This window comes from Podarcis cretensis (assembly GCF_951804945.1).
Source record: "Podarcis cretensis genome assembly, chromosome: Z".
Taxonomy (NCBI): Eukaryota; Metazoa; Chordata; class Lepidosauria; order Squamata; family Lacertidae; genus Podarcis; species Podarcis cretensis.
In genome coordinates this window covers 25,149,813-25,171,169 of record NC_137184.1, presented here as the reverse complement: position 1 = coordinate 25,171,169, position 21,357 = coordinate 25,149,813, and the positions used below count along the sequence as shown (strand labels likewise).

Below are 21,357 nucleotides of genomic sequence, written 5' to 3'. Positions count from 1 at the left end.
CACGATGGGTTTCCTCATGGGTGCTTTGGGAATGTGCAAAATATATGGGAACCAAATAATTTGTGTTCAGAACATTTCTACAGGAATCTGAATTATCAATATCACTCAATGCACCCTCCCCCGGCATGAAGATTATACCTCCTAAACTTTCCACATGATAATGAATGAGTTTCTGGCTTGCAACATTTCAGCTTTGCTTTTTCAGAGCTGTCAGTTACCTACAGTTTGCCATTAATTTTAACTGTGCTGTGAACACGAGTGCCTTTTAAAAACATTTTAGATCTAGTGTGGAATCATTTAACAACAGAGAGGTGAGGTGGAAAGAGAAAAAGGAAATATTGTGGAAAAATTCATCAGCACAGTTCAACCTACATCATCCTAGGATGGCTATGTTAGAGACAGATAAAAGCCAGTTATCTCAGGCTGCAGTCATATGCCTTAAACACAAAACCATATTCTCTAATCCAAGGCTTGCCTACCCCTTAGGCTTTAAATCTTCAATGGAGATTGCTCTGGGAAAGTCTCTCAAGGGAGGATTACACGGGCTAAAACTGACTAGTTTTAATTGAAGTTTAGAAATATATGACCAGTATAATACCTAAGATCTTAATCTCAGCCTTCAGTCTCCTGTGGAGGCCTCAGAGCACGATTAATATTGCTTGCATCACCTGTTTGGGTGTAACACAGGCAGTCGTCATAGAGACAATTAAATTGCAGCAGTGACATACAAGGGAGATGGGGGCCTTGTGAGCTAGGTAGAAGCAGAGAACGGACTTGAAGAAGGAATGACATTAATTATTTTCATAGATCAATTAAAAACCCTGCCTTTACATCTATTTTGTTTACACCAGCTCAAGGTTCCTTAAAATGGTGTTCAACACTTACAAAGCAAACTTCTATATCTAGCACTAATAATAAAATTCCAGACTAAAAGACAGCTCACAGCAGATACAAATATAATCATAGGATTAGTAAAAAGCCTTTCAGCTCAAACAAGCTCAAAGCCTGCCAAAAAAGGAGTATCTTAAATAGGTGCCAAAAGACCTTTGGACAGAAAACATGAGCCTCCCTAGGTAGGGAGTTCCACAACCATAGTATAATCACAGAGAAAACAACTGAGGCGGCAGGAAGAAAGAAGTGCCTCACCTACAAATCTTTATAATAAGACAGGATCATTTGGAATGAAATGGGACCTTTAGATATCCTGAACCTAAGTTGCTTAAAAAGGTCAAAAACCTTGAATTGTGTCCAAAAACAAACTCAAAGCCAGTAGCTGTTGGAGCAAGGGGTTTACATGCTCCTAAGAACCAGCTCCCTTTGCTGCTGCATTCTGGATCACTTGGAAGTTTCCAAATACTTTCCAAATACTTCCAAGGTGGTGGAAAGGAAAGAGCACAGCCGTAATTCAGTCTCTGTGTAACTAACACACAACACCTGACCCCACTCCAGAAATAAGCTCAGTTGACACTCTTTGTGGTGTTTGTGGTGGCCAAATGCATTTTCACTATCTCCTGGGTTCACATGAAATTCATGCAGAGATCTTTCCCAGTCCTACTTAGAGATCCTGGAGATTGAACCTGAGGCCTTCTGCATGCAAAGGAGATGCTCTGCAGTGGACTTTCTCCACTCTATTTCAGAGTGGTATCATATCTGCACTAACTAGCAAATGATTAATTTTGTGTGTGGCTATCAGTAAAATGCAACTCAGAGCAATGAATTAGATAGCTAACCCTAGAGCAGCCGATTTGTCTGACACCAAGAGCCCTATGGGATGGAGGGCAGCGATTCATTTGCCTATTATCAAAATCAGCTTAATTAACACAATTCATATAAATTTGCGGGGCTCTAGGCCATAGCTCTTGCTCCTTCTCCACACTGCCACTACTACAATAATTAAAGTCACATTTTGAATATTTTGGTGCTGTTAATCAGTTAACCAAGATTCTAGTCAGACCTATTAAGATTCTGTAGTGAAGAACTGCAAATTAAGAGAGGCCACCAACAGATTTCTCCTCATTTGCTCCGAGAAATCTTGCTAATTCAAGGAAGCTTAAATTCTGCATTCATTCTGTAACCCTTTCAACAACTTGGTACGCCCTCTTCCTGGCTTTTAATACCAAGGTACATTCACCAATCTTTGTTTTGAAAGTACAGGAATCCCCTGCTGAGTAGCACAGTGGCGTCTCTTAAGTATACAGCATTTATGAAGCATTTGAAGAAGGTGCCACACTTTAAAGCCTTACCCACTATGGTGCAAATAGTTTAAATTTAAAAAAAAGAACAGCTCTGTAAAGCCTTTTAATATTTAGGCGGAACATTCTAGAATAAATTAGAATAGAGAATAAATAAGAACAGATGAGAATAAAGAATATATAAGGATAAGTAATAAAGAGCCATAGATGTTGCTTATAAAATAGTTACAGGTAGGTAGCCGTGTTGGTCTGCTGTAGTCGAAACAAGATAAAAAAATCCCTTCCAGTAGCACCTTAGAGACTAACTAAGTTTGTTATTGGTATGAGTTTTCGTGTGCATGCACACTTCTTCAGATATCTGAATGATATGAGGATCAGTGCATTTGGTATCTGAAGAAGTGTGCATGCACATGAAAGCTCATACCGATAACAAACTTAGTTAGTCTCTAAGGTGCTACTAGAAGGGATTTTTTTTTTGCTTATAAAACTGGTAGGTAAACTCTCTTATTAGGGTGCCCTAAGTATATTGTAAACCACTTTCAGAGCCCTTACAGAACAGAAAGATTTATGAATTCAATTAGTGTATGAGGTGTTAAGAGAGCGATAGTACCTCTGGTGTGAAACACGTCAAGCTCCTTCTGGGATAGTTTGTCCACCTTTGGTCCCCCGCCCTGCACTCAGCTCTCACCTGTAGCTCTTAGAAACCAGGTGACGGCAGCTGATGTGTCTCAAACCCTCCATGAGTTAGGGACTTCCCCTGCAGGCAAAGACAGGCTTCAACGGATTGAGTGGACAAGACCAATAGTGGGTCAAGAAGGCAGTTTCTGCATGTGCTGCAGAGGGAAGGGAGAAGCAGATTGGGCTCGTCAACCTGGGAAGGTAGCCCATCTGGGAGAAATAAATCTCTGATCCGAAATCTCTGCTGCCCTGCAATATATCTTCGGGAGAAGAAAGGGCTAAGGAGTAAACCCTACACAATTCTGGACTGGAGTACCTAAGATGGTTAGATGGGACCTTGTATGCCTCCTTCCAGCAACTCCTGCAGCTAAGCTGGAGCCAACTGTATTTCTCCATTTTCCTTTGGTCCACATCAGCGAGGCTGAGAGGGAGGTCTTGTCAAGTGAGCAGCCTAGGACCTCCATATACACTGCCCAGTCTTGTGTACTGGGGACGTCACTTTGGTGCTGCTAATGCAGCTGTTTGACTGCACCCCTGGAGGCATACTCCATTGTCTCTTGAGACAGACAGATGCCAACAGCAGACTAAATAATACACATCTTCCACACTTTATGGATTCTGTGGGAATACTATGAAAAAGGACCAGATGAAAGGTGGCTGAACAGCCATGGACAAATATCTAGGTATTCTTTAGTACAACAGTGAAACACTACATTTCAACAATCCTCCAAACCAGGGCCTGGTGGATTATGAATGAGCCAAGGTGCCCTGGGCTTCCTCCTCCCTTCTCTTTTTTTTATTTAATAATATTTATATACTGCTTAATCAACAAAAACCTCTAAGCGGTTTACATAACACATGTATTCCCCTATCAATTGCTGTATAATGCTAAACATACCTTGTTATGGTGGTGAACTATGCTTAGAGGCTGGCTTCCGAATCAGAATCAGAAATTGCTGGGTGAATTGGATTATCCATTTTCGTATAGAGGAAAAGCCCTAACTATAACTTGCAGATTTTGACTTAATAGCAAAATTAAATAGAAGTATGCTACTCATAAACCTAAGTCTCATTTCTGATCTCCTGATCCTTGATTTAATGTACCATGTGAAATCAGACAAGGGGAAGTATTCATATTTGCATAAAATTTTGTATTTGTCTGAACACACTTCTACATGTTCTGAGGGAAAAGAAATATTAAACACACCAAACGTGTTGACATACTCTAGATACAAAGGGCAGCTGATTTTATTAGAGTCATGTTGGAAATTGGCTCCTAAAGAATACAATTCTCTGAGAACAAAGAAATCCAAATTGGCAAAGGAAGCTTGTCAACCCAAGCTAAAGTTCCTAGGAACAATTTTCAGGCGCGAGTCGAGACAAAAAGCCCAACACAGGAAAAGGAACACCCGGTGAACAGGCAAGTAAAGGTGGTAGCATGATAAATGAGCCATATCTCTTTGTACTAGGAAATGAAGTCATAACCAGATATGTATTTTACAAATTTAAAATTATTCATTTATTATTATTAATTTAAAGTTATCTTATGGCAATATACTTAAGATTATGATAAGAGTAATGTTGAAACACTTGTAAGAAAACAGTCTAAACATACAAAAGATTGAGAAGCACTTACTATATGGGCTCACACTAATAGAATGTTTATCCATTTGCTTAAACAGATGAAGATGACAAAGAAAACCTAAAGGAATGTACTGCAGGGAGAGAACCTAAAGAGTTCAAACCACTCTTCAAGTTCAGTTTACACCCATGCCACATTCAACTTCTTATAACTGAGACCTCCAACTCATAAACGTTTTGCTAAAGTTAGGCTATTCATGTCCCAACATCAAAAGCTGAAGTTACGTTGAACCACCTGGACAGGTTGTGGATGTTTTACACAGCTTGGTATTCCTTTTTTAATAATCAGTTTGCCATCTCTGCACCATGCCTTGATACATCTGAGCATTACATCTGAGCCAAGTTACAGGGAACCAGGCAGAGGGCCTTCTCAGTAGTGGCACCAGCCCTGTGGAACGCCCTCCCACCAGATGTCAAAGAGAAATGCAACTACCAGACTTTTAGAAGACATCTGAAGGCAGCCCTGTTTAGGGAAGCTTTTAATGTTTGACGGACTATTGTATTTTAATATTCTGTTGGAAGCCACCCAGATTGGCTGGGGAAACCCAGCCATATGGGCGGGGTATAAATAATAAATTATTATTATTATTACCATTTAAATGCTAATCTGCAAAAGCTTTAAAACAATGTACTGGTCTGACCAGGTGTTGTTGTTTTTTTAGTGATTTGTTTGTTTTCACTTTCAGTTGTACAGTAGTACCTCGGGTTACATACGCTTCAGGTTACATACGCTTCAGGTTACAGACTCCGCTAACCCAGAAATAATATCTTGGGTTAAGAACTTTGCTTCAGGATGAGAACAGAAATCATGCTCCGGTGGCGTGGCGGCAGCAGGAGGCCCCATTAGCTAAAGTGGTACCTCAGGTTAAGAACAGTTTCAGGTTAAGAACGGACCTCCGGAACGAATTAAGTACATAACCACTGTATTTTATTGTAATAGAATTTAGACGCTGCTTTTCCAAAAGCCTTTGTCAAGATTGGTATACCAAAAAGTAAATATAAAAACCCCTAATATTTCCTTATTGTCTGATGAATGCCTAAAAATACTCCAGCTTTTTCCACTGGCTTGTAGAAGCTTAATGTTACAAAAGTTGTGAAAAAGTGAACACACCTCCTACATACCGTCATGGATAATGCATCTCAACAGAAAGGGATCTGAAATAAGGCCTTGCCTTTAGACCCTAAATGGGGGAAGTATCTAACAAGAAGGCATTCTAGCAGATAGAGCAGCTCTCAGCTGTTAAATGCTTTAGACAGCTAATGACAAAGACTTTGAAGCAAACCTGTAAGCTAATAGAAAGCCAATGAAACTACAACTAAACATTTGTAAAAGGCTGCTATATTTTACACCAGTTTGAAGCTTTTCAAATGTCTTAAGAAGGCAATGTTATGTAGACTGTTTTGCAGAAGTCAAGTCACAAGGGTTTCATTGCATGATGAATGGCTGGTAATCTCCTATTATCTAGGTGTGTGTGGGGGGGTGCTGTTTACCTTTAAGATGGCAGCATAAAAAAAGGCACCGGGACTACAACTACCTCTTGATCATCCATGAGCAAAGAAAAGCTGAGTTGAAAAACATCCTCCAGCTGAGAGCCTAGCTCTTTAAACGGAATATGTTCTTCAAAGATCCTACTGTATATCCTGCCATTTTCACTTTACAGTGGTACCTCGGGTTAATTCATTCCGGAGGTCCGCACTTAACCTGAAACTGTTCTTAACTTGAAGCACCACTTTAACTAATGGGGCCTCCTGCTGCTGCCGCGCCGCTGGAGCATGATTTCTGTTCTCATCCTGAAGCAAAGTTCTTAACCTGAAGCACTATTTATGGGTTAGCGGAGTCTGTAACCTGAAGTGTATGTAACCCGAGGTACCACTGTATTTGTATTAAGCATCATGTACTGATGTACATTCGCACTCATCCAATCCAATGCAGCCTATAGACATTGATTCAAGGAAGAGACAATTGCTCCTGGATCCAAATTAAAATCTAATGTTATTTTATAGGCACCTCTCTCAAAATTTCCAAACAAACCCAGTGTGATGGCCTGGGAATCTGATTCAGAGGCTGAACCAGAGGAATCCCAGCCTGCACAGGAGTCTCCGCCTCCAGGGCCAGCTGAGCCGGGGCAGGGCCTTGAATCTGAAGCGCCTGCACCTGTGCCGGATCCTCAGCAGCAGACACCAGATGAATCCACTCTGGCTCTGGAGGTGATTGAGGACCCATTGCCTACAGGTGTGCCTCTCCCAGCCCTGTCAGGGGAAGGTGAGCCTCCCCCTGGGTCCAGTAACCCTCCAGCCTCTCCTGAGCTGCAGAGGCTCAGGGCAGAGAGGCGGAGGGAACTGGGTTCTCTCAGGAGGAGTGCTCGCCTTAAGGCCAGGAGAGGCGGATCACCTGTGGCCCAGGACCGCCCCTGGCCTCAGAGAAGATAAAGGCCAGTCAGCCCGGTCCCAGGTTGCGGGAGCAACGTCGTTGGAAACCTGCTTCTGCCAGCACCCAGACCTGTTCTTCCAGAGTTCCCGACCACACCCGGCTTCTTGCTTCGGACCCCGCTTTGCCCTTTGTGGACTGTCTCCAGACCCTTGACCCAGGACCGGACTCTGACCACGCCTCACGGTAACCTCCCCCCGGGACCAGCACACCCAGTCAAGGTAGATATTCAGCAAAGAATAAAAGTTTATGGAATTTCACAAATTGCTTCCTATGAGGTAGAAAATAAGTTACAGAAAACACCTCCAAATTCTCCCAAGACCTACAGGTGAAATAGCTACATTTACTGTCTTTCAAGACCACAAACACCAACAGGGTCTCAATTATTGGCCAATAATTTCCAAAATCTTGTAGATCAAATAATAGCTTGTCAATGACATCTGTACCTCTGCCTATTTAAAGGTGGCCAACATACTACATTTGGCTAGTGAAGAGTTAATAACACAGCCATGTCGCCAACATCCAACAAGCAAGTGGCTCAGTGGCGTAGCGTGGGGGGTGCAGGGGGGGCCGGCCGCACCGGGCGCAACATCTGGGGGTTAGGGTTAGGGATAGGGTTAGGGGGCGCAAATCCAGGGTTAGGGGGCACAAATTACTTGCCTTGCCCCGGGTGCTGACAACCCACGCTACGCCACTGAAGTGGCTGTGTGGATAAAACTCTTGTTGACCAATCTTCGGGGAACAACAGCTAAAACCTACCTAACCAAATGTGAGTGAACAGGGCATTAAACACTGCAGGTCTAGATTCTCCATGTCAGCAGCAGCCAAGTCAGCCCTAACACAGGCAATTTCATCTTCAAAGTGCCTGGCAAAAATGTCACAGCAAGCTGATGAGGCATCTGTAAATGAAGAAGCAGGAGATTGTAAAGGTTCTCTCACTGCCTTAAAGAGCCCCACTAGACAGCCCTGAGCTGACACTGATGGTGAAGTAAGCCTTCATCACTGTTTCATAACCAGAGAATAGTCCTTTAAATAGACTCTATGATGCAAGTTTAATCAGAGGAAACATAAATTTGCTGGATTTAAAATATATTGGCGCTATTCTAAACTTTAAGGAGCATCAAATTGGTTCCCATGAAACCAAACTGAAGTTACTTGAGACCTAATATTCATGTGCAAGCAAAATTATTTATTTTTCATCGAAACATTAAGCACTGAAAACTCCTAACTGTGGCATTCCAGGGAGTGATCTCTAAATAGCTTAATGAAGGGAGTTCCATGGGTAATATATTCTTAGAGTAGTCACAAACTAACCTGTGGGTGGAATTAATTTCTGACACATTAATTAAATGCAAAGCTGAAACTCGATATTCTTCAGCTGATGCATCTGACAGTGGGCTTTGGCCCACAAAAGCTTATGCTACAATAAATCTGTTAGTTTTGAAGGTGCCACAAAACTCTTGTTTTCCCTGCAACAGAGAAATATAGCTAACCATGTGGAATTAAACACACTTTTGAGGATTTTCATGGAGTCACAGATTTTCCTTAGGTATATGTGCACAGCTTATATACTCCGGAAGAAAACCTAAGAAATTACACCCACACAAAAACTATTGGGAAGAAAACCCTTATTAAAATCAAATCACAACTGAGGGGAGAGGGAGAAAATGGCAAGATCAAGTATTATCACAAAAGTGGACCTGTGCAAGAGTCTCTTTCTTCTATTTTCTTTGCAATCTTTAATTCACAAAAACAGGTAGATGATAGACCCTCTGCAATGAAACCATGTAATCAAAATTTTAAACATATGTAGCTTTAGAGATAATTAGCTGGAGTTTGGGGGAAATTAAGAGGCTCTACAAACACTGGCACTTACAAAGGTTAAGAAGCACATAGGGGTCTATTTAAATTCAATACTACAGTACATGCACATTTGCACAGGCAAGGATGCTTGTTAAGGGACTGAAAGGCAGTAGGAGGCAGAATCTTAGCATTCCTCAAACCCCAGAGAAATCCACCCAGAGAGAAGGTATTTCCTATTGAAGATACCAGTCCAGATCCTGAGGAGGGGCACTTTCAGGGGATGCTGCTGGAAAGTGGGAGCTGAAACGAGACCATTTGTTTGAGTAGTTAATGGTGTGCAGCACTTTGAATCTAGTACTGTACATGTTAAATTACGAGATTTGAGAGTTTTTTAATAGTCAAAGGGTATATACATTTTACAGGGATGCGGGTGGCGCTGTGGGTTAAACCACAGAGCCTAGGACTTGCAGATCAGAAGGTCGGCGGTTCGAATCCCCGCAACGGAGTGAGCTCCTGTTGCTCGGTCCCAGCTCCTGCCCACCTAGCAGTTCGAACTGTGTTTCCGTGCGCTGCTCTGGTTCGCCAGAAGCGGCTTAGTCATCCTGGCCACATGACCCGGAAGCTGTACTCTGGCTCCCTCGGCCAATAAAGCAAGATGTGCGCCGCAACCCCAGAGTCGGTCACGACTGGACCTAATGGTCAGGGGTCCCATTACCTTTATATACATTTTATGAAATGAAATACATACTAGACTGTACTTGAAAGCCAAATCCTTCCCCAAGTGTAGTAAGAGAGACATAGCTCCATAGCAGAGCACATGCTTTGAATGCAGAAGGCCCCGTGTTCCATCCATGGAATCCGTTGCAATGCTTCTCAAACTTGCGTCTTGAGCTGTTTTTTGGACTACAACTCCCATCCATCCCTGACCACTGGTCCTGTTAGCTAGGGATGATAGGAGTTGTAATCCAACAACAGCTTAAGTCCCAAGTTTGGGAAACATTGTGCTGTGATGTGAGGTAGCAGGTCTGAGAGAGACCTTTGCCAAGGACCTTGTAAAACCATTGCTATTTTGACTAGACAATACTGAGTTAGATGGGTGAGTGGTCTAAGAAGGAGCCTCCTCAAGTATCCTGCACTCATCACGCTACTGATAATGGCCTAGTTTTCAGAGTTAACGGTGAACAGAGAAAACACTCCCATTTGCTCCTCTAGAGCAAGAGAATCAAACCATGACCCCTGACTTAGCTTTACAGCTGAACAGAGGATTGTGGTTTGTTTTTATCAAAAATTTGCTTCAAATTATGTTTTGTTTGAAGTGAAACAAACCATGATCCTTGGGCTTGAAGGGCCAAACCAGGAAGAAGAGGAGTTTGGATTTGATATCCCACTTTATCACTACCCTAAGGAGTCTCAAAGCGGCTAACATTCTCCTTTCCCTTTCTCCCTCACAACACACACTCTGTGAGGTGAGTGAAGCTGAGAGACTTCAAGGAAATGTGACTAGCCCATGGTCACCCAGCAGCTGCATGTGGAGGAGTGGGGACGTGAACCCGGTTCACCAGATTACGAGTCCACCGCTCTTAACCACTACACCACACTGGCTTGTTGCTTCCACTAGCAAAGGAGCAAAGCAGAAGCTATTTGAATGCTTACAGTAAGGCATTAAAATATGGTCCACCATGGCACGACATGACTGCCATGGAAAAAACAGTAAGAAGAAACAGACATGAGTAAGAACACAAAGGCACCAAACTTAGAACGGGATACGGTGTTCTTGCACTTGGAAAGACTACTGTTTCTGGTCCCTACCAAGAGGTGTCTTCAAAATAAATCAAGGGGCCTCCAGGAAACACAGGAAGCCAGAGACTGGTGCTATGCAGCATTCAAGCTATTCACCACAGCTCTTAACCACAGGTACAAGAGCGGCACTAGAATTAAGTTAAGTGACCAGTTTGGCATTGTGCCATTTCAAGCCTAAAAATCTATTGATCAAACAATCAAGACAATTTGTCTTGTCAGTATGGAAGCTGGCACAGAAAATCTACCTGGTGAGGGGTATAGACTGAACAAATTTTAGAACATCTGATAAAAAATGACTAAGTTCTCGCAGTTTAATAGCTTGCTTTGAACCAGTGTCTTTGTTCTGCCTGCGTTTTTGTATCCCCTGAAAACACAGTTGAAGCTTAATCTTTTGGCAGTTCAGATTATTTTAACAATTCAAAATTTTTGTGAAGGTGTGCCTTCTGCTAGTCTGGTGAAAATCCATTCAGTGTTCCCAAAATTCTGTGGTTTCAAAGTGCCTGTTTTAATGAGCCATGTAAGCACATAACTAAGGCCAAGTATGACAACACAGCTCTGTTTGGCAGACTGAAGCTTCCCTGGTGGTGCTTTCTTCCCAGGGGTCAACAATTTCATTCAGCACTGCAAGGGCTCACACAACCTCTAGCAAGCATGAGAAGGTCTAGGCTTCTTCTCAGGGCAAGGCGGGGGGATTCCCACTCCCTCCCCAGCCACAAAGATCAGAGGAAGCCTGGGATTTACTTTGGCTCTATGCCCACTAGGAGTTCGGGCTACTAAGTACAAAGCCTTTGCCTTCCGCTTTCAGCTCTTAGTTGGAACTGGAAGGCAGATTTGGGTCAGTTTGTGTTGAAGTTCATTGGGTACTCCAAAAGATCAGCAAACGACAAAGCCCAAGCAAGCCTTGCCTCTACCCCACCAAGCTGGATGAAAGGTGGGGATAGAGACCAGAGTGGGAGGCTGATAATGGACTACACGGAATCCCCTACCAATCTCCAAAGTTGTAATTGGAGAAGAGAGCAAAGACTTGTCCCCCAACTTTGCACTGTGTTTCAGATACACAGGGCAAGGTCAGCGACAAGCCTCCACCTAACATTACTGGTTGCACAATGGATGTGTTGGTTAATATGGCATCACAGGTGAAGTCAAAATTATTAGCTGGCTTGGAGCAGAGAGAGCATTATATATACCGTATTTTTTGCTCTATAAGACTCACTTTTTCCCTCCTAAAAAGTAAGGGGAAATGTGTGTGTGTCCTATGGAGCGAATGCAGGCTGCGCACCTATCCCAGAAGCCAGAACAGCAAGAGGGATTGCTGCTTTCTCTGCGCAGCGATCCCTCTTGCTGTTCTGGCTTCTGGGATTCAGAATATTTTTTTTTCTTGTTTTCCTCCTCCAAAAACTAAGTGCATTTTGCAGTCTGGTGCGTCTTATAGAGCGAAAAATGTGGTATATACTGATACAATGGGGAGCTACAACCATAGCAACTATGGACTGTAGAATGGTAGATGATTTCTTGGTGACACAAAGGAATTTTTTTAAAAGCATAGTGGCAGAGAAGGATACACTGAGCAACTATGGAACAAGCTTATGGCGAGCAGGCAAGGTATTTAGTGAACTCTGTTAATAAAACAGACTGAGCATGAGAAATACTATTATAGAGGGGAAAACCTTATCTGTAGAAATGCTGGATTTATTCAGAAAACTATACTGGCAGAATAGAGACTGTGAAAGGAAAACTCACTCCTGTTTGTAACTCATTTTATTTTAGGCACTTCTGCCCCAGTTTTCAAACATGTTCACACGACAACTATAATTTTATTTCTTACATTTATCCTACTTTTCCAACAAGGAACTTGAGGTGGAGTGCAGGGATCCCCCCCACTACCCTGTGGTAGGTTAGGCACACACACACACACATGCACACCAGAGTGGATTTGATTTAAATCAAAACAATTTAAATCATGATTTAAATCACTAGTCAGTAAGACTTGATTTAAATCATATTTTTTTTACAGAAAGGCATTGCTGCTGGTATAATCTTAATATTTACAACCAGATGAAAGTTTCATTTTTGGAATAATACATTTTCAGAGGAGTTTTTACAGTTATATCAAAAATTACTGATTTGGTTATACTATTAGAAATATAGACAGATAATTATGAAATTATTGTGAGGTTTAATAAGTTGTGAGGTTTAATAAGTTAACTGTTTATATTTGGACAACTTTTCTACTGTACTTTATTGGAAGGAGAAAAACAATCATTTCCTTAATAACAATTTAAACAATTTATTTAACAAAAACAATAACATTATAGCATATGTCTCCATGTTTGTTAACTGATGTGGTTAAACATTTTTTTCAGCACACATGAAACACTTAAAACAAATCCTTATTTCCTGATGGCCTTTGGACTATAATGTAACTTAAATAGAAAACTATATTTACAAAGGTTTTTTCCTCCAAAAGCATTTTATTTTAAAAATCCAAATTAAATTTTAAAAAATCAATTTAAATAAAAAAATCCTTTTTAAAAAATCAGTTTTTTTATCCATCCTGCACACATGCACACACAGACACGAGAGGGGAGAAGGCAGGGAGGGAGAACCAAAATCACCTAGTGAGTTTCATGGCTGAGTGAGGATTTTAATCTGGGCTTCCCCAGTCTAGTCTGACACCAATGTTAGAAACTGAGATAAACCTTGGTTATGGAAGCAACAACTGAATGTCTAGGCGTGCTTTTTTATAGCAAGAATACAAAGCTGAAAATGAATGAACTGCAGCTAAATATTATGTTCATTTGTCTCATGGTCCAGTCCTTCCCCTGCCCACCCCCCTAATATTCTTAAGAGGGTCTCTTCTCCAGTCTTCAGAGAGTAGCTGGAAGTGGGGAGGCAGAAAAAGGTCCTCTTTTCCTTCCACTGTGTTAGTCTTAATCTGAAATATTAGGAGCAGTACTGTGCCAAGCTCAGAAACTGCTTGCAATAATGAATTCCCTGTCACAAAATGTGCCTAGAAAAATAGAAGTTTTGAACACTATCTGACACTAACCACTGCACAAGCCTGCCTATGCAACGGATCTAAGAAATAAAGTAATTCTTAGCAAGAATGACATAATGGTGGGCTTTGATGATCCACAATCCATCACGAGTAGCTCAGATTACATTCTGAAGAGGAGCATATGTTTTGTTTAGGAATCACTGAAGAGTTAGGGATGCAGAAATCACTGGAGGAAGCTAGAAGGCTTAGATAAGAGACTTACTGGCCAGCCAACAAGTCAGCACATGGAATAAGGAGGCTGGGCATGTAACTCTCAAGATGCAGCACAGTAAGCTGCCTTATGCCAAGCCACAGCACTGATCCCTTTAGCTGCGTATTACCTACACCACTGCTATTCAGTGGTGGGTTGCAGCCTGATCCAAGATGGGTCACAACAGGAACACTACTACCATGCAAAAATATTCAGAAATGGGTCCCCCAGTGCATGTGTGGATTAAAAGTGGGTCCTGGGCATGGTGGATAAAAATCAATGTTTTTTTTTAAAAAAAAAATCACATTTTTTAAAATTTAAATCAGGGTGTGTTTTTTTTATTTGAATTGATTTTTTTAAAATTTAAATTGGATTTTTAAAATAAAATGCTTTGGAGGAAAAATCTTTCTAAAGAGAGTTTTCTATTTAAGTTACATTATAGTCCAAAGGCTATTCATCAGGAAATAAGGATTTGTTTTAAGTTTTTCATGTGTGCAAAAACTCAGTCTAAGGTGTTTTTTTTTTTTAAAAAAAAATCAGTTAACCACATCAGTTAACAAACATGGATACATATGCTATAATGTTATTGTTTTAGTTAAATAGTTTAAATTGTTATTAAGGAAATGATTATTTTTCTCCTTCCAATAAAGTACAGTAGAAAAGTTGTCCAAATATAAACAGTTAACTTATTAAACCTCACAATAATTTCATAATTATCTGTCAATGTATTTCTAGTTGTATATCAAATCAGTAATTTTTGATATAAGTGTAAAAACTACTATGAAAATTTATTATTCCAAAAATGAAACTTTCATCTAGTTGTAAATATTAAGATTATACCAGCAAGAATGAGTCTTTCTGTAAAAAGAATTATTTAAATCAAGTCTTACTGACTAGTGATTTAAATTGTGATTTAAATCGATTTGATTTAAATCAAATCCACCCTGGTCCTGGGTCTGATAAGGCTGAGGATACTGTACAGTATTGGCACTCCAGGGTTTCAGAACATAAGAGCTCTGCTAGATCAAACCAAAGAGCTATTTTGTCCAGAATCCTGTTTCCAGTAGTGACCAATAGTTGCCTCTGGAAAGCTCACAAGAAGGACATGAGTGCAACAGCAATCTTCCACTCCTGTTCTCAGAGACCGGCATTCAGAGGCAGCTTGCTCTAATTCTGGAAAATATATATGCCCATCATCTGAGTCTCATACCTTTCTAAAGCCATCTAAGTTGGGGTCCCTCGCCACATTTTGTGGTAGAGAATTCTGTAGTTTAATTATGTGTTTTGCGAATAACTAGTTTTTATTTTGTTTTTTTATTTTATTTATTAAATTTGTATACCGCCCTTCATCCACAGATCTCAGGGAGGCTCACAATATAAAACACTTTTGTTTTCTGTATCTTGAATCTGTCACCCTTATAGCTTCATTAGATGACCCTCTGTTTTTGTAGTATGAGAGGGAGAGGAAAAGTTCTGCCAACTTTTTCAACACAATATTTTATATACATGATCCCTATTGCCCTATTTCATTATAAACAAAAAAAGTCACAACTCTTATAGGGAAGTTACTCCAGCCCACTTACCATTTTGGATGCCCCTTTCCTGCTTTACAGCAACCAAAGCTGTAGCAGCTGTGAGGTAACTGTGCTCTCACCATAGATTTGTAGACAGGAGTCTTTCCCAACCCTACCTAGAGATGCCTAGAATTGAACATCAAGCATCACATGGCCAAGGACCTACAGGTCTTCTCCAAGATGCATTTGCTGAATACAGTCATACCTCGGGCTGAAGTAGCTTCGGGAAAAGTATTTTTGGGTTGCGCACTGCGGCGACCCGGAAGTAACGAAGGGCATTACTTCCGAGTTTCACCGCTCACACAGACAGTCAAAGTGACGTCATGCACATGCGCAGAAGTGGCGAATCGCAACCCGCACACGCGCAGACGCTGCTTGCGTTTGCTTCTGGATGCGAATGGGGCTCCAGAACGGATCCCGTTCGCATCCAGACGTACCACTGTAATAAGGTATTAACTGTTGCAGACAGTGGATGAGTGCAAGAATGCAGAAATACACATCAGCAGCAACCCTAGTAGGGTACATGTCACTACTAAAACGCAGTGTGTGCATTTTAAATTGTCATGTAGCTTGCAGGGTATAGAATTTTCGCCATTACAAGTCCAGAAGAAGCTGAGGAGGAGGAAAGGAATGGGAGATTCAGGAAGCTTAAGTAGCATGGAGACCACCAAAAGGCATAAACTGTTTCTTGTTTTTATATGTTTTTGAAAGTGGAAGCATTTTTTGGCAGGGATGCATATTCTCTCTCCCTCTCTTTGTTCCTCTCCCACAGCTTAAAATATTACTCATCAACTTCCTTGGCTTCTGACATTTTAGCAGGCATTGGTCACATATCTCAAAGCCTACCTTAGCAGACAAAAGGGAGTAGAAACTGTCATGAAAATTCAGAATTCCAGGAAGCTGAATTCTATGTTCAGGAAATCACGCTTAACTCTCATGGAATAGCAGCATAGGTACTGCCCTGGTAACTGTGGAGGCTCAATGCACAGGAAGAATTTTGGTGAAACTGAAGCCAGGACAGCTTGAAAAAGAAAGCAGTCATGTGGTAAGCCAACCACTACAGTTGTTCGGATGTCCAGAGAAATGGAGGGCACAGTTACACTTGGCTTTCCATCTGGCCAGAGTCTAAACCAGCTGTCTCTCATGTTACAGCTGCCATGGGGAATAGTGTACATTGGAAACCACATGGAAACTGGCCATCTGTTACAACCCACAGTTGCAGGAGGGATAACCAGAGATTACAACTTCACCAGTGGCCACTAGTGAAGTGATGCATCTATAGGACCTAGAAACTGTACAGTAACTGAATGATGACAAGAGGGGAAAGGAATTTTCAGTTCACTGAACACATGAATACAATACAGCGGTATTTCTGCATAGCATAATGGGAGGCTCAACCTGAAGTGAAGGCTGAAAGCAAGATAAGACAGCATTCTGTAAGTGGGACAAGTGGGAGCTGCAACAAAATGTGGCTGTGTATCCTCATCTCCTGGAAGAAGTTCAGATTTCCTGTCAATCAGGCAGCCATGCCCTCCTCCAGGATACTTGCTCCGCCGCCACCCTTCATTTTTCTATTCCAAGCAACATTCAACATTCCATAGCTACTAAGTATGCTCAGTCTAAACTGATCTGTTGGGGTGTGGCATTGCTTTTTAATCTAGTTAGGTTTTCAGTTTGTTTTTTTAATTGTACTTCTTTAAATCTCAACATTCCGCAAATCTCTCATTCCTCTGTTTTGGCTGCATTGTTATTGCACTCACCATCTGAGTTTGGTGTTGGACAGAGTATTCTAATGCAGGTGGCTTGGAAGTACTTTGTAACATACGGATAAGGTAAACTAGCTAGGATGAGGCAAGCAATTCATAGAAAAGAAAATAAGGTTCCTGATTGAACAGAAAATGTTGTGTGAGGGGTGTTGTGTATATAGGGGCAATGTGTATGACAGCTGTACAGCATTTTTCTATGCCACACAAAGGTCATAATCCTGTGTGCTATGTTAATCAATCAATCAATCAAGAACAATTGCTACCTCCCAAGCTTCCTTATTTTTGTTCAGTAACCTGGATTAGAATCTCTACTTCACCCATAAAAGCACATTGAAAAACTAAGTAAAATATACTTTCTTATCCTTTTGCGTTCCTATTTGTAGGACGGTCATACAAAGGATAACTAATGTGGTTATGTCATGGCAAATGTGCATCTTTAAGTTAAGAGGTTATGAGAACTCATAACTTAACTCTGATACAGCAAAGAGAAAATTAATTGGTCTAATGCCACACTGAACAGAATACAGAGACAGATATGAGATATTCAGGTATAGCTTTGTGTTTCGCTATGCAGATTTCTGGCTTCATAGGCAAAAAGATCAATCTCCATATCAAAAAATATTCTGATAAATATACAAAGTTCACAATATATGTATTGAAGAGTTTGGTGAAGCACACAGTAGATTCTATGCAAAGCAGCTTATTATTATTGCAATGGTTTCCTATATAGCAAATTTATTTGAATAAATTATCAATATACTGTACATGGTTATGGATATACACTGCATTCAACTCCTTACTTAGCCATCAAGCTCTCCCTGAAGTGGTCTGGGTCACTACTGGTCTAACCATTTACAGGCACTTCTCACAATCCCCTTTACACAAATGCAAAACCACACACAAAAACTGATTCAGGCTCAGCCCTTTACAATCACTTCACACAAATAAATCCAAACATACACATAATGCAAAGCACTACAACCAACCACTACATACAGGTTGTTGTTCCCTCTTGCCCCTACACCCCCATTTCCCAGACGTACTAGCTTTTGCAAGCTTCCTGAGGCTTAAATCCTACACATGAGAGTAAGTCCCATTGAACTCGATGAGCCTTAATTCTGAGCAGGCTAGTACTGTATAAGATTGTGCTGTCAGTCTGGCAGCAGATGATCATTCAACTGAGAAGCTTCACCCGGCACAACCTAGCCCTGAATGTGTGTTGAAATATGACTTGCCCGTACTTAAATGATGGATTGAAATTGAAATTTTAAAACCTCACATTTTTATGGATACACAACAGATTTTCACCAAACCAGGAAGGAGAAGACCTCTGCAATTTCCTTGAATTTTTGAGTGTATCTAAACCAGCAAAAGGGAAAAACAGAAGGTATATTTTAGATGTGCAAATAATTGTCACAAGGTGAATAAATTTGCACTTATTAGGGGAATCTTTAAACAACTGCTGTATCTCAGTACTTTCTTATCAGGTTTTATGTTTAATGTGGTCAATTTATAGTGTGCTTAGCATGAAGATTTTCTGTGTTAACCTTTAGATAATTTGGACAAATAGTCTTGATTTTATTAGGATTACAGTGGCAAGACTTTACAATAGCAGAATGCCATTTGATCTTTGCACCTTAACTATACGGCAACAATGTTTCTGCAATATAGAGTGGTGAATATCCTTACTAGCAAAACCTGCAATACAGGTTCAAACATGTTATAGGGATGCTAGTTGCTATGTGGGGATGCATGGCTTGGGTAGTTGGGCTCCTCCACTCAGGAAGATGGTGTTCTACCTTTCTTGGACAGGGCTGTACTCCTCATAAGAAAGAAGTCTGCAGTCTAAGAATGTTCCTGGATCCAGCTGCCACTGGGGACCCAAGTGGCCTCTGTGGCATAAAATATATTCCATCAGCTGCAACATCTCTTGGACATATTTAGCCTCAGTATATTGGCTTCCTGGGACACAGGTGGTGCTGTGGGTTAAACCACAGAGCCTAGGACTTGCTGATCAGAAGGTTGACGGTACGAATCCCTGCGACGGGGTGAGCTCCCGTTGCTCGGTCCCTGCTCCTGCCAACCTAGCAGTTTAAAAGCATGTCAAAGTGCAAGTAGATAAATAGGTACCGCTCCAGCGGGAAGGTAAATGGCGTTTCCGTGTGTTGCTCTGGTTCGCCAGAAGCGGCTTAGGCATGCTGGCCACATGACCTGGAAGATGTATGCCGGCTCCCTCGGCCAATAAAGTGAGATGAGCGCTGCAACCCCAGAGTCATCCGTGACTGGACCTAATGGTCAGGGGTCCCTTTACCTCTACCTTATATTGGCTTCCTAGAGCATGACTATCTACAATGAGTTCTCTTCTGGGTTCCCTCCCAGTCTGAGCAGTAATCTGAGAGATAGCCTTCTCAGTGCTGCTACCATCAGTAGAATTCCCTTCCCTGGAGCCTACACTGCCAATCTATTTTTTACCTACTATGTTTGGTTTAGGCACTATCTCAGTGGTAGACAACACAGTGTCTACTAGATATTTTGGACTACAACTCCCATCAGCCCCAGCCAGAATTGCCAGAGGTCAAAAACACCTGGAAGGCACTGTATTGGCTATCCCTGACCTATCTCAAAGGGCTGCTGTGAGAGTAAAAGAGACAGGGAAGAACTTGTATGCCACCTTGAGCATATTATATAAATATAATAAATGTTATTGAGTGATTGCTTATGAAAAACAACCTGAAAACATGGTGGTATATGATTTTGTTTTAAAACTAATAAATGAGGGGCTGTACTTTGAAAGAGGACATCCACTGTGAATTTTATGCTTGCTGTGGGGTGGTGGGGGTGGAAGTATTATGGGGTGAATGGTCCTAAAGGGACATTAGTGAAGTTGAAACTGAGGACCTTCTTCCCCCCTCCTGCCGGTGTAAGAAGCCAAGAAACACAACTGAGGTAGCTACAGAACTGCTCACTGGAGAAAGAAGGAGTTATATTTCAGCTAAGAGAAAGCTATATGGGAAGGAAGTAAGGGATTATTCACTAAAGGCTGCTGCTGATGAAGCAGTTACTCTGAAGGCAAAACTATTGAATTACCTTAGCAAACTCTACTACTAAACCCCCTTTAGCTACGGTAACAGAATGAAGGGGAGAACTGGCAGGTGAGAGGAAGGATACATAACTTTTCTCATGCCAATGAAACTCTCCATTGGAGCCACCTCGGTCCATTCCCCCCTCCTTAGCTGTGTTTACTTCTGTTCTCAAATGGGGAGGGGGGGATGAAAAACTTGCAGGTGGATGGAAGTGTCAAGGATTCTCTTTCTGCCTGCTAGTTCTTCCCTGCATATGCTACACTCCACCAGCACTCCACCCAAGCTCCTGTACAAGTACAGTATGAGTGTTAGGAGACAAACAGGGTGAGGAAGCAGCATCCTGGGAGATCTATTAAGTCTTTACAGGGAAAGCAGGGAAAATCTGAAGGGTGCTCACAAGATGTGTTTGTTGGGGTACACAAAGGGGTTGGGTTGAGCCATGTAGAGGTGTAGGAGAGCGTAGCTAGAGGGAGAAGGATGCTATCCACTAGACGAGAGCAATTTCATTCAGATGCACTGAAATATTCACTATTGCTTACAATAGAAGAGTAATTAGGGATAATGGGTGGGGGATCCCTGGTACATGCGAGATGGGAGCACTGTTGGGATCTAGGTCAGACGTTTTAGGCAGTGTGAAAAATACATGGGGGGAGCACACAAGGACAGTAACACTGGAAAGGAGTGCTATCAGAGATAAAAGGTTGTGTGTTTTTATAAAGTAAGTAAGGCTTTTAGGGATTGTGAGAATGGCTGTGAGAGAGAGAGATAGAGAGAGAAGTTGTTCTTAGAGCAGGAAAAATATGAGGATTCTAACAAAAGTAGTTGGAGCAGCACACTGGAACAACAAGACAAACTGGAGAGCTACCTGCTAGTCTAAGGGGGGGGGGGGGGCTCTTACACAGAAAGCAATCGGTTTGGGGTTACATTGTGCTAGAACAAGAGGAGCATTATGTATTGGAGGGTCAATGGGGAGGGTTGCCGGATACTTCTTGGTACACTTTTTAAATATAAACAGAGAGAGGGAAAGCTTGCTTCCAGTATTGTTTGCATTAATATACACGCTACCACTTTGCATCGCTGTAAGCATACTTACATTAGTACACTTTTCAGGCACCCACCTTACAGCCCAAACCTGCACTACGTG

At 41.6% G+C, this 21,357-nt stretch overlaps 1 protein-coding gene across 1 annotated transcript in view; it reads right to left on the bottom strand.

The window, feature by feature from the left end:
- The window catches only part of AMMECR1 (AMMECR nuclear protein 1), a 132,988-nt gene that overhangs the window by 76,080 nt on the left and 35,551 nt on the right, over positions 1 to 21,357 (bottom strand). The gene's annotated exons all lie outside the window — the stretch shown is intronic.